The sequence below is a fragment of the Meleagris gallopavo genome, chromosome 25 (assembly GCF_000146605.3).
Source record: "Meleagris gallopavo isolate NT-WF06-2002-E0010 breed Aviagen turkey brand Nicholas breeding stock chromosome 25, Turkey_5.1, whole genome shotgun sequence".
Classification (NCBI taxonomy): domain Eukaryota; kingdom Metazoa; phylum Chordata; class Aves; order Galliformes; family Phasianidae; genus Meleagris; species Meleagris gallopavo.
The window spans coordinates 1,979,834-1,989,313 of NC_015035.2; positions in this window are offsets into that span (position 1 = coordinate 1,979,834).

A 9,480-nucleotide genomic window follows, 5' to 3' on the forward strand; every position below is an offset into this window, starting at 1 on the left:
CACACAAATAAAGGTATTTCCATTTATGTCAGCTTTCTGACCCATTCAAAACTAATAACTTGCACGTGGCTGCAATAATAAAAGCATTGGCTGGAAGCAACACTGATTGAAAGCCTCAAGGGGCAAATGCAATGCACCAAGGATCGTAGCACGAAAAGTCCTAATTCCAAAAGAAAAAAGGCAGAGTCGTTCCAGCACAGGACATGAAGCAATGAAACTCACCTTAGCACAAGCTTGGGCGTCTGCAGAAGCAAAGCCTGACAGCACCAAAATGATGAGTGGGGGTACCAGAAGCACTTGAAGCACTGCAATGTCAAGTGGGCTTTTTTTTCCAGTGCCTGAATTGGGTCTGGACATGGACATATTTGTTCCCCCGTGATGCACTGCCATTCATGTGACAGTAGCAGATTAGGGAGCAGAGCAAAAGGCATCTTAATAGCATCTTGTGTGGCAAAAATGCCTCAGCAATTTAATGCAATTCCTTTACAAGCATGAGGAGTAGCAGAAGCTTCTTAAACAGTCACTCAATTAGCTTTATCCTGCTTCATCTGCAGAGGTTTCCTTGTGGGCACTCACCTTGGTGAATTCATCTTTTTCTGACCCTCTCACCATGGGGATTCAAGGAAAGTGGAAGGTGAAGAAGAGAAATGTCTTTATTTCTATTTGTGTCAATACCACATGTCCCACTGGTGTAGCAGCATGGGAGCCAGGCACAACCCCAAGTAGGGGTCTTTTTCAAACTGAAATTGAGAAAGAAGCCATGAGACACTGGTCCTACCTGCTCATATGGGACGTTCTCCTGACTTTACCTTAAAAATATCTCCAAAAACAGATAAATCCCATACCCTTCCTATGACCCAGCATTAGGTTTCATGTGACCCAACTCCAGATCTCCCTTAGAGGAGAGGATGTGCCCTCAGAGGAGCTCATTCCATCTGCCAGGAAGGAGAGTGATGGTGGCAGAGCAGCTCTACACCGTGTCCTCCTGGTGCAGCAATGCCCCCCTCCAGCTTCTGTTTGCTCTCCCGATCTCTGCTTTGTTCAGCCTGATGCTCAGAGAGAGGTGTGACTCATAATAATGCATGCATTCCAGAAGCACAGTGAGATCTTTTGACTGCTCCATCTCCATTATAACCTTTTAAAGGTTCTGCAATGGATTGGATCATTTCAGGTACACACAGCACAGCTCGCCAGCAGAACTCAGCAAGAGCTTGTGAACATGTGAGAGGGATGTCACATTTCCAGCTCAGATACTCTCCACGCTTGTGGAAATGTCACTAGGCAGAGATGAAGCAGCACTAGACCTGTTCAAGGCTGTTGTTGAGGGATGACAGCATCATGTTCATAGCTTTGTCCCACACAATGCAATCCTAGAGAGAGAGGTCACCAAGGAAATGAAAGCAGCGAGAGGCTCAGCTGCTAGGGGAAATTCAGCTCTTGTGGGGGCAGGCACAGTTCCCTGGGGTGCACGTGGATCCTTCGTATCTCAGGATCTGTTCTTGGTGTGGATGAGCCAAGGAGCTCAGCCAGGAAGGGCTACAGCAGGATGCTAGGACTCCTCTGGGCTTTGAATGTGTTCCCAAGCTAGCTGCATCTGATCGTGGCAAGACTTGCCTCACCTGCACCTTGCATATCTAGCACTGAGTTTTATAGGATAACACTTGGTTAGTCTCTCTTTTTGGAGCTGTGAAGTTTGCTCTGTGTTTGTAGTGAATTTCAAGAGCCCAAACCTACTTGAATAACTGCAGCTAGCAAGGCATGGACTGACAGCTCTGTGCTGTTGGGTGGGGACAGCTTTTGTTATGGGAGGGGAAATATTTTGTTATTAGGAGGGGACACCATTTGTTCTTTGGTAAAGCAGTATTGGTGAAGTGCAGGGACAGCCTTTGGAGCAGCACAGGCAGCTCAGTGTGATCTGAGCTCAGAGCTGGGGGTGGAAGTGGGGGCTGCAGTTTGAAGGAATATTCCTTTTATAGGATAAACTTCCCACCCAGACCTCACAATTCGGAACCATTTTTACACCACATGGGGCAGCGCTCACAGGAGCTGTGCCCACTCTGCTGTGAGCTCAGTAAAAATCCTTCCTCTCCTGGTTTCCATGTCAAACGAAAGCTTTTTGGGACAAGAGTTGCCTCTCCCTGAGTGTTTGCAGAGGACTTAGAAAAACAGCTTCTAAACACTGCTTGACATTGGAAAAATCTGGCTTAAGTGGGCAGCTAAAAGACTGAGCAGCACATGTGTGCATGCAAAAACCTCTGATTTCTGTGCCTCATTTGGGAGAAAGGAACTGCACAGGAGCAGTGTGTTTGCTTGTGCTGGGTGGTGGGGCTTGGATTTAGCTCTGCTGTTAAAAATGGTGGAGTGCTCTGCAAGAAGGAGATAAAAAGCCTATTAGCAGAAGGCATAAATTCATTATAACAGACCTTTATTCTGCTGGACAAAGTGCTGGGGTCTGCAACTGTTGGAAAAAAGCTAGATGAAAGAAATAGCTCAGCCACTTAATATTCAGTAACTACAACAGCAATGAATGCACTGAATGGAAAAGTGAGGGTGCTGCCCTCGTCCTGTGCCCCACATGCAGAGGGTGCCAGGTGGCTGCTCCGTCTGCACTAAGATCCTCTGCCTTTGCAATCTGTAGGATTCATCCACCCTAATCTGGGCATCTCAAATGGTTCCCTGTGTTGCCTTGTTGTCAGTGGAAAAAAAAAAAAAGAAAAAAGAAAAAAGGAAGAAAAAGAAGGGAAAAAAGCACAGTGGGAGCATGATGCGTGCACCTTGTTTTTGACATCTGTCTTGGGCTGTGATGAATCACTCTCTGGAGCCGCTTCTGTTCCCTCTATGAGGAACTGAGGAAGACCTGTTCAGATTCAGACATTAAAGACTCCCTCATTTCAAAGCCCACCCTTCAGGTGGGAATGTTATCCCCATGTACAACCCGCCTGTCCTCTCTCAGGCACAGATTTGCTCTCTCCCACCCTCCGTGGGGATTTCATTTGTGTGTGCTTCCTGAAACTGAAATAAAAGCTCTTCCAGGCTGTAAATAGATGTTTCACAGATACATATTTTTCTCTTTGTGTCCATGGAGAAGAACATAATGCCAGGGAAGTTATTTACTTCTCGTAGCGTGTCTGCAGCCCTTTATGCATAAATACAAACAGACTGCAGTGGAGTGGGGTTTCAGATTCACAAATCCCAGTGAAATACTTTCCTATGAGTTCTCAGTGGGGTGAAGGAGTTTATAGGTTACATATTCTTACCTTGTTACTGCAGACTATTAGAGATTTAGTTTGGCTCATCCAGATCAGCTAAACAAATACACTCTCCCTTCCCAGCAATGGCATTTAATCAAACTGTGTGTGCTTTATGAAACAAGCTGTGCAGGTGACTCTGAGAGGTGTGAAAAGCACAGCCATAGATAATCCAAGGGGTGATGGAGTTTGAGGGAGAGAGGAAAATTTGTCACTGTTCTGTTTCTCAACATTTCTTTTTCTTTTAGCCAAAGTGAGAGACTACAGAGATACAGATACAGACACTCACACACTTGTGTGAATACCAAGATAAAGATTTCTTGAGAAACCTTCAGTTATGTTCCACCACCTCTCTATCTTCTCTACTCACAAAATCCACATGGGCCACTTTGTAGAAAAAATCAACCCACATTCTTTAGGAACAGATTTCAGATGTGCTATGTGTAATAGGGCTGCTTTGGATGTCTTCAGGCATTTATCCAGCCCTTTTTCAAGGAAATTGATTGGTGTTTTAATGCTTCAAGCTTAATAGCACTTTTATTTATTTATTTATTTATTTATTTATTTATTTTCCCTGGCTGTGTCCTTGATTTCTGTTCAGTGAAAACGTTCCCTAACAGCTCTGCTGCTGGATGATCCCCTGTGGGCCTTTGTTCTACAAAGGGAGGTGCTGCATCCTAGAGATGGGCCCCGTTTGGGACCATGGGCACTTTGTGCCCAGTGCCGGGTGCAGCAGGGCAGAAACCTTCCGAAGATGCCCCGATGCCCTCCAGGTGCGTGCACCGCGCTGAAGTGCCTTGGTTTGTTGGGTCCAGAGCAGAGGAAGCTGAGGGGAGGCTGATAGGGTTGGAAAAGATCTTCTCGTAGCGGGTTGCAGCCCCCGCATGGCAGCCTGCAGCTCCTCAGGGCAGAGCAGAGGGGAAGCCCTGATCTCTGGGACACAGCGGGGCCTGAGGGAACGGCGGGGAGCCGCGCCGGGGGAGGACAGGGAAGGTTCTGTCCCGGAGGCGCTGGGCACGGAACAGCTCTGCAGGGCTGTGGGGTGGCCCTGAGCTGCCGGAGCCCGAGGAGACACAGCTCTCAGCCACAGGGTTTGGGTGTTGCTGTGGGGTTCAGAATTGCCCACGGATGGCAGAGAACGACTCCTTCCTCCAGCACCTCGACGAGGGGCGGTCCACGCTTCTCCCAAAATCCAGGCGCTGCAGCCCACGGCCACGATGTTCAGCCACCAGAGGGAGATCGAAGCTACGGGAAGCGCCCGGGAGGCTGCGGGGCCGGGGGGAGCGGGACCCCGCTACAACATGACCCTTGTCTGTAGGAAAAGAAAAGGAAACACACAGAAGCGTTTCTTTTTCCTTGCTACGGCGTAGGCTGGGCGCAACTGACCCCTCTCCATATTACGTGTAATAATTGCTTAATTATCTTGGATAAAAATATCCCATTATCCACATGTCCTAATGAGCCTTGGCAATACTGCAGGGACCCGTGTTTGTGAAGGAGAAGAATTACAGCCCGGAGCCACATTTGATAAAGCCAAATTCTCACAAGGAACAGCACGCGGTGCAGCCGGTCCTGGTAATGGCCAAGAAGCAATTTGCATAAGCCTATTCAAAGCAATGGTTAATTAACCGACACAACAACCCACCACGTATTTAACAACTAATTTGCTCTATTCCTACCTGCTGCCTGGCTCCGGAACCACCTGGTTGTGCCACTACGCCCACTTAGATGTGACCGAAGGATGCTCCCCGGGCTCTGTGGTTGCCAGCACAGAGCTGGGTTAGCCTGCCTAAATTTGGGGGTTAAGTGCACATTTACAGCTTTTTAGTGAAAATGTTTGCACCCGGACAGTGAATTTCGTCCTCAACCCGACCGCCAGCAGGGGGGGAAGGAGCAGAAGGAAAAAGGGAATCACCCAAAGGAGAGATACAAAATGCTGAGTGAACGGGTGGGAGAGAGGCAGGCACGGCAGACGTCACACAGAGCTCCAAGTTTTCCCATTAGGCAGATTTTAAACCGGCTTTTCTGTTAATGGGATTTTCAGAAATCAGGTGTCTGCAGGCTGTACGTGGGCTTCGTTTGGAGCCCGGGGAGCTGCAGGGGAGGTCCAGTCCTGGAGATGGGAGGCAGATGTGTCCCATCTGTCCTGAGGATGTGGGTTCTGCTCTCTGCTCTCTAACCACACCCAGCTTTGGGTAGATGTGTAATTTGTAATCACTGCAGTTAGTGCAGGGGGTTCTATCCAGGCCTTCTATGTCTCTAATGACTCAGATCAATGTTCAAATGGAGGGGCAGCAAACTTCCAAAAGCCAGATAAGATTTTTCATTTTAGGAAGGAGGAGAATGATTTCTGCACTTGCAGGCAAAGAGCAAAATTCTCCCTCCTTTTTCCATCAGCTCTTTATAAAATTGCTCTGTGCTACATAAATATAACATCAGCTTTATTTGATCATAATTGAATATCCATCAGTTTCTCCACCTATCCGCTATCTTCGCACAGTGCTGGGAACACCAATCACTGATACAGCTGTAGGCCCCTTTGAATTTAAAATGAAATTATTATTGTCGTTGTTAATGGATGTTCATATGCTACAAATCTGAAGCTACAGAGGAAAACTGTTTATCTGGATAAATCATCTGACCTACACAGATAACATTCGGAGCTGCCAATAAAGGCACAAATCTCCGTGCATGTCATTATCTGCAGGAGCAGAGCCATGCTGTCATGTAATCAAGCTCTTTCCCCTCTCAGAAATACGTACAGGTCACCATATAGTGTGTTTTTCTCCTCCTCCCATCAAAACTACGTTCCCTCTGCACACACCAACTTCTAAGATGGCACAGGAGCACGGCTCAGCTGCAGAAGAGCTATTGTCATCCCCCTACTGTATTTATTTTGCTGTGTTGTGTCTGCTGGAGAAAGTAGAGGCAATTTAAAAAATTGGGCACCTGTGGGTCAGACAGCTGGGGATGGATGAGGAGCAAGGACAGGCGGGTTCTGTAGTGACTGGTGGGTTAATTTTCCTTCCCTTCATTTAGATTCACACCCTCTGCCTTTCTGCTTTCAATATATTCAGAAACTTGAAGGGAAAATTGCTCCCGTGGTGTTTGCTGTTGCATTGGATTCCTCTGGCAAAAAAAGCTCTCAGCTCCAGCATGCAATGTGCATTCAGAAAAGGTGAACAATTAAGTGAGAGTAGTGCCAGGAAAAACACACTGCTGTGTGTTTGCCTGCAAAACAAGAAAGTGACAAAACTCTTTGTGTCCTGGATGTGACAGAGTGCCACAATGCCATGGGCAGCATCTCCCCAGCTAATTCTTTTGGGAATTGCCAGGACACCCCTTTCTCTGCTCACAGGCTGCAGCAGCCCCAGAAAACATGGAAGGGATGGAGATGCCGAGCCAGGACCTTGCTGATAGCCCATCAGTAGCTCTGGACATTTGTTTTTGGATGGAAAATGTGGATTTATGGATCATTATAGTTGTTGCACTGTGAGATTTGAGCCTCTCTGCATGCAATAAGGTGGAGGCACGAGGGCTTTCCCTGGAGGCTGCAGGCTGGCGATGTGAGCTGGCCGTGCTCATGCAATAATGCTTTGGTCTCCTGGCCTCTCTGACTGATGTTTTACCCACTTGAACACAAACTGGAGGAATTAAATGGCTCTCAACTGATTCTCAACCTGCTGTACAAAAAAGGGCTACGAATTGTAAAGAAAAGGAGGAGGGGAGTTAATTAAAAGGGGTGTTTGCTTTCATCCCAGAGGGGGCTGGAGCAGGAATTCAGTGAATAAGTGCTGGAGGAAAAGTGCACAGCCCCTGGAGAAGTGCTGGCCCCGAGCCTACCCCAGCCCTGCTCACCCTCCTTCACAGCATCCATAACCTTGGGTTGGGGTTTGGGTGAGAGCTGTTGCTTCTTCTCCAGCCATTTACTTGCCTTCCCCAGTGCATCTGATGCTACCTCCAAATCTCCCAGAGCTCCAGATCACTGAGTTTTACAAATGATCCCTGAGAGCAAAGTCAAGGGGATATCAGGTAGGCAGGACTTTGCCTGCAGGCTGACATATCTTAATATGCATTAACATTTAACAACCAAAGTCAGCCACACCAATGGCAGCAGTAATTACTCTGCGCTTGACACTGCCCCAAGGTGATGCCTGGAAATTATGTAAACTGACATCTGAATGACACGAGAGGGGTTTCCCACACTCCTCATAAAGCCCCTGTGATGTTGGTGTCTCCCCTTTGCTTGGTCAAGCCCCCAGGGGTCCATCAGCCCATCAAACAAATGAATTGCTATTGTGTGTCTGTGCAAACAACTGGATTAGAACAGCTCTGTTTCCATGTTTCTTTTTTTTCTTCCAGATTTTATTTTAACCCTTGTTAACTTTGCCCTGCAAACATGCACAGCAGGAGCTGCCTGAAGCTCTCAGCCTGCCACGCAGCATTGCGTTTTCAGGCTGTAATGATATGGTTGTTATTTTCATTGCAGCACGGGAGGTGAAGGCACCTGCCTAAAGCTGCAGATAACTCCAGCAGTGCTAGGAGCTCACCCCCTATTTATCGAGACCAAATTCAACCTCTCTCAAAGACGCTCATGCACAGTGTGGGCTGCATTTGCTATAGGGGAAAGCCAAATTGTTGTCAGTGGTTCAAGCAAGCTTCAACCCACAAACCAAGTATTTATGCACTGTGTGTTACATATAGTGCAAAGGCAAAAGCCTTATTTAAAAAAAAAAATAATAATAGATCAAGGCTATATTCACCCTCTGCTGAGCTCTCTCCACGCTCCCTTTCTCCTTTCCTGTAGTAGGTACTAACTTAGTTGTTAGTGTTTTAAGCAGGTTTTCCCATGAATATCATGTAACCTTGAGCCGGGTAATGGACTCTGCTTTGCTCTTTCTTGGCCATGTTGCAGTGGATTGCTGAGCAGGGAGGCGGTGTTGGTGCAATTTGCAGAACCTGCTGCTCAGGTCAGCTGTGGTTCTCCTGCTCTGCTCAGCCACAGCCCTTTATGTTCTGCCCTGATCTCTGAGTGGGGAAAATTGCTGTCAGGGTGAGCATCAGCACTGTTATACATCTTTATCAAAGGCGAACTTGGAAGACATAAAACTGTCATAAAATTGATGACAATCAACACTTCTCTGTGTTACTGCCCATTGCTCATACCTTTGGATGTTTGGGCTGAAACTGAGCATTTAGAGAGCTTTAGAGAAGAGGTTCAAGTGTGGCCTAGCAAGTGTGTGCTACAACCATGGGGTGCCAGGAAACCACTGGCCCAGAACCTGCATCTATCATGGAATAAACCCAATGACACCAGAGGTTGTCACCCTCCTTCCCTGTTCATAGGACAACAACCAACTCTTCCTGAAGATGTGTGGGCAGGATGTGCCAATAGTTTGTTAATGCTAAGGGCAAGGGACACAGCCTGGCCTTGTTTGTGCTCATCTCTTTAATTGAAGTGTGTGGGTAAAACCCTCTTGCACCCTTCCACATAACCCTCATCCATCTCTCCTACTTTGAACATCCCCTCATACTGCCCCATAAAGAGAGATTTTAGGGGAGGCTGTAGCAGTTAAATAGCCTCATATCCACTAACCCTATTTGTGCCCCTGTTCTTGAGAGAAAAACAAGCTTAAAGCAAGAATAATAGCTGATAGTTTCTTATTAGAGGCGTCGTGCCAAGTCTGGTCCTGGGTCTCAGCTGAGGCTGCTCAAAGCATCCTCACAGCTCACAGAAATCAAATATCCGCACCAGATCTGCATGCTCATCTGAAGTGGCTTTGTTTGCAGGGATGAAATCAAGGTTGAGTAACGTTGGCGCACTGTGAAAAACAATAACTGGAACGCACTGCTCCCAAGGGGAGGGAATCTGTGCAGAAATAAAGGAAATAACAGAATGTGGTGTGTTCAGCTGGTTTGTTTCACATAGGTGGGAAATCATCAGGAGGTGAGAGAAGGCTGCAGAGCAGCACACAGAGGCACCTTCCATTATAGGTGATAGTGCACCTTTCTTCCAGGGCCTAAATTGCTTCATAAACGACTAAAATTACGTTCTAGTCTAAAACTTGATATTCTGCAAATTACAGACATCAACCTTTCTTAAACAAATAAAGGGAACTTCCCGAGGCAGCAGTAGCAGAGAACAGTTTTTACGAAGTGTAAACTCACAGAAACTCTATTCAGAAGACTTTTTTTTTTCTTTTTCCCTTCCCCTTCACTTTCCCCTTTCCTT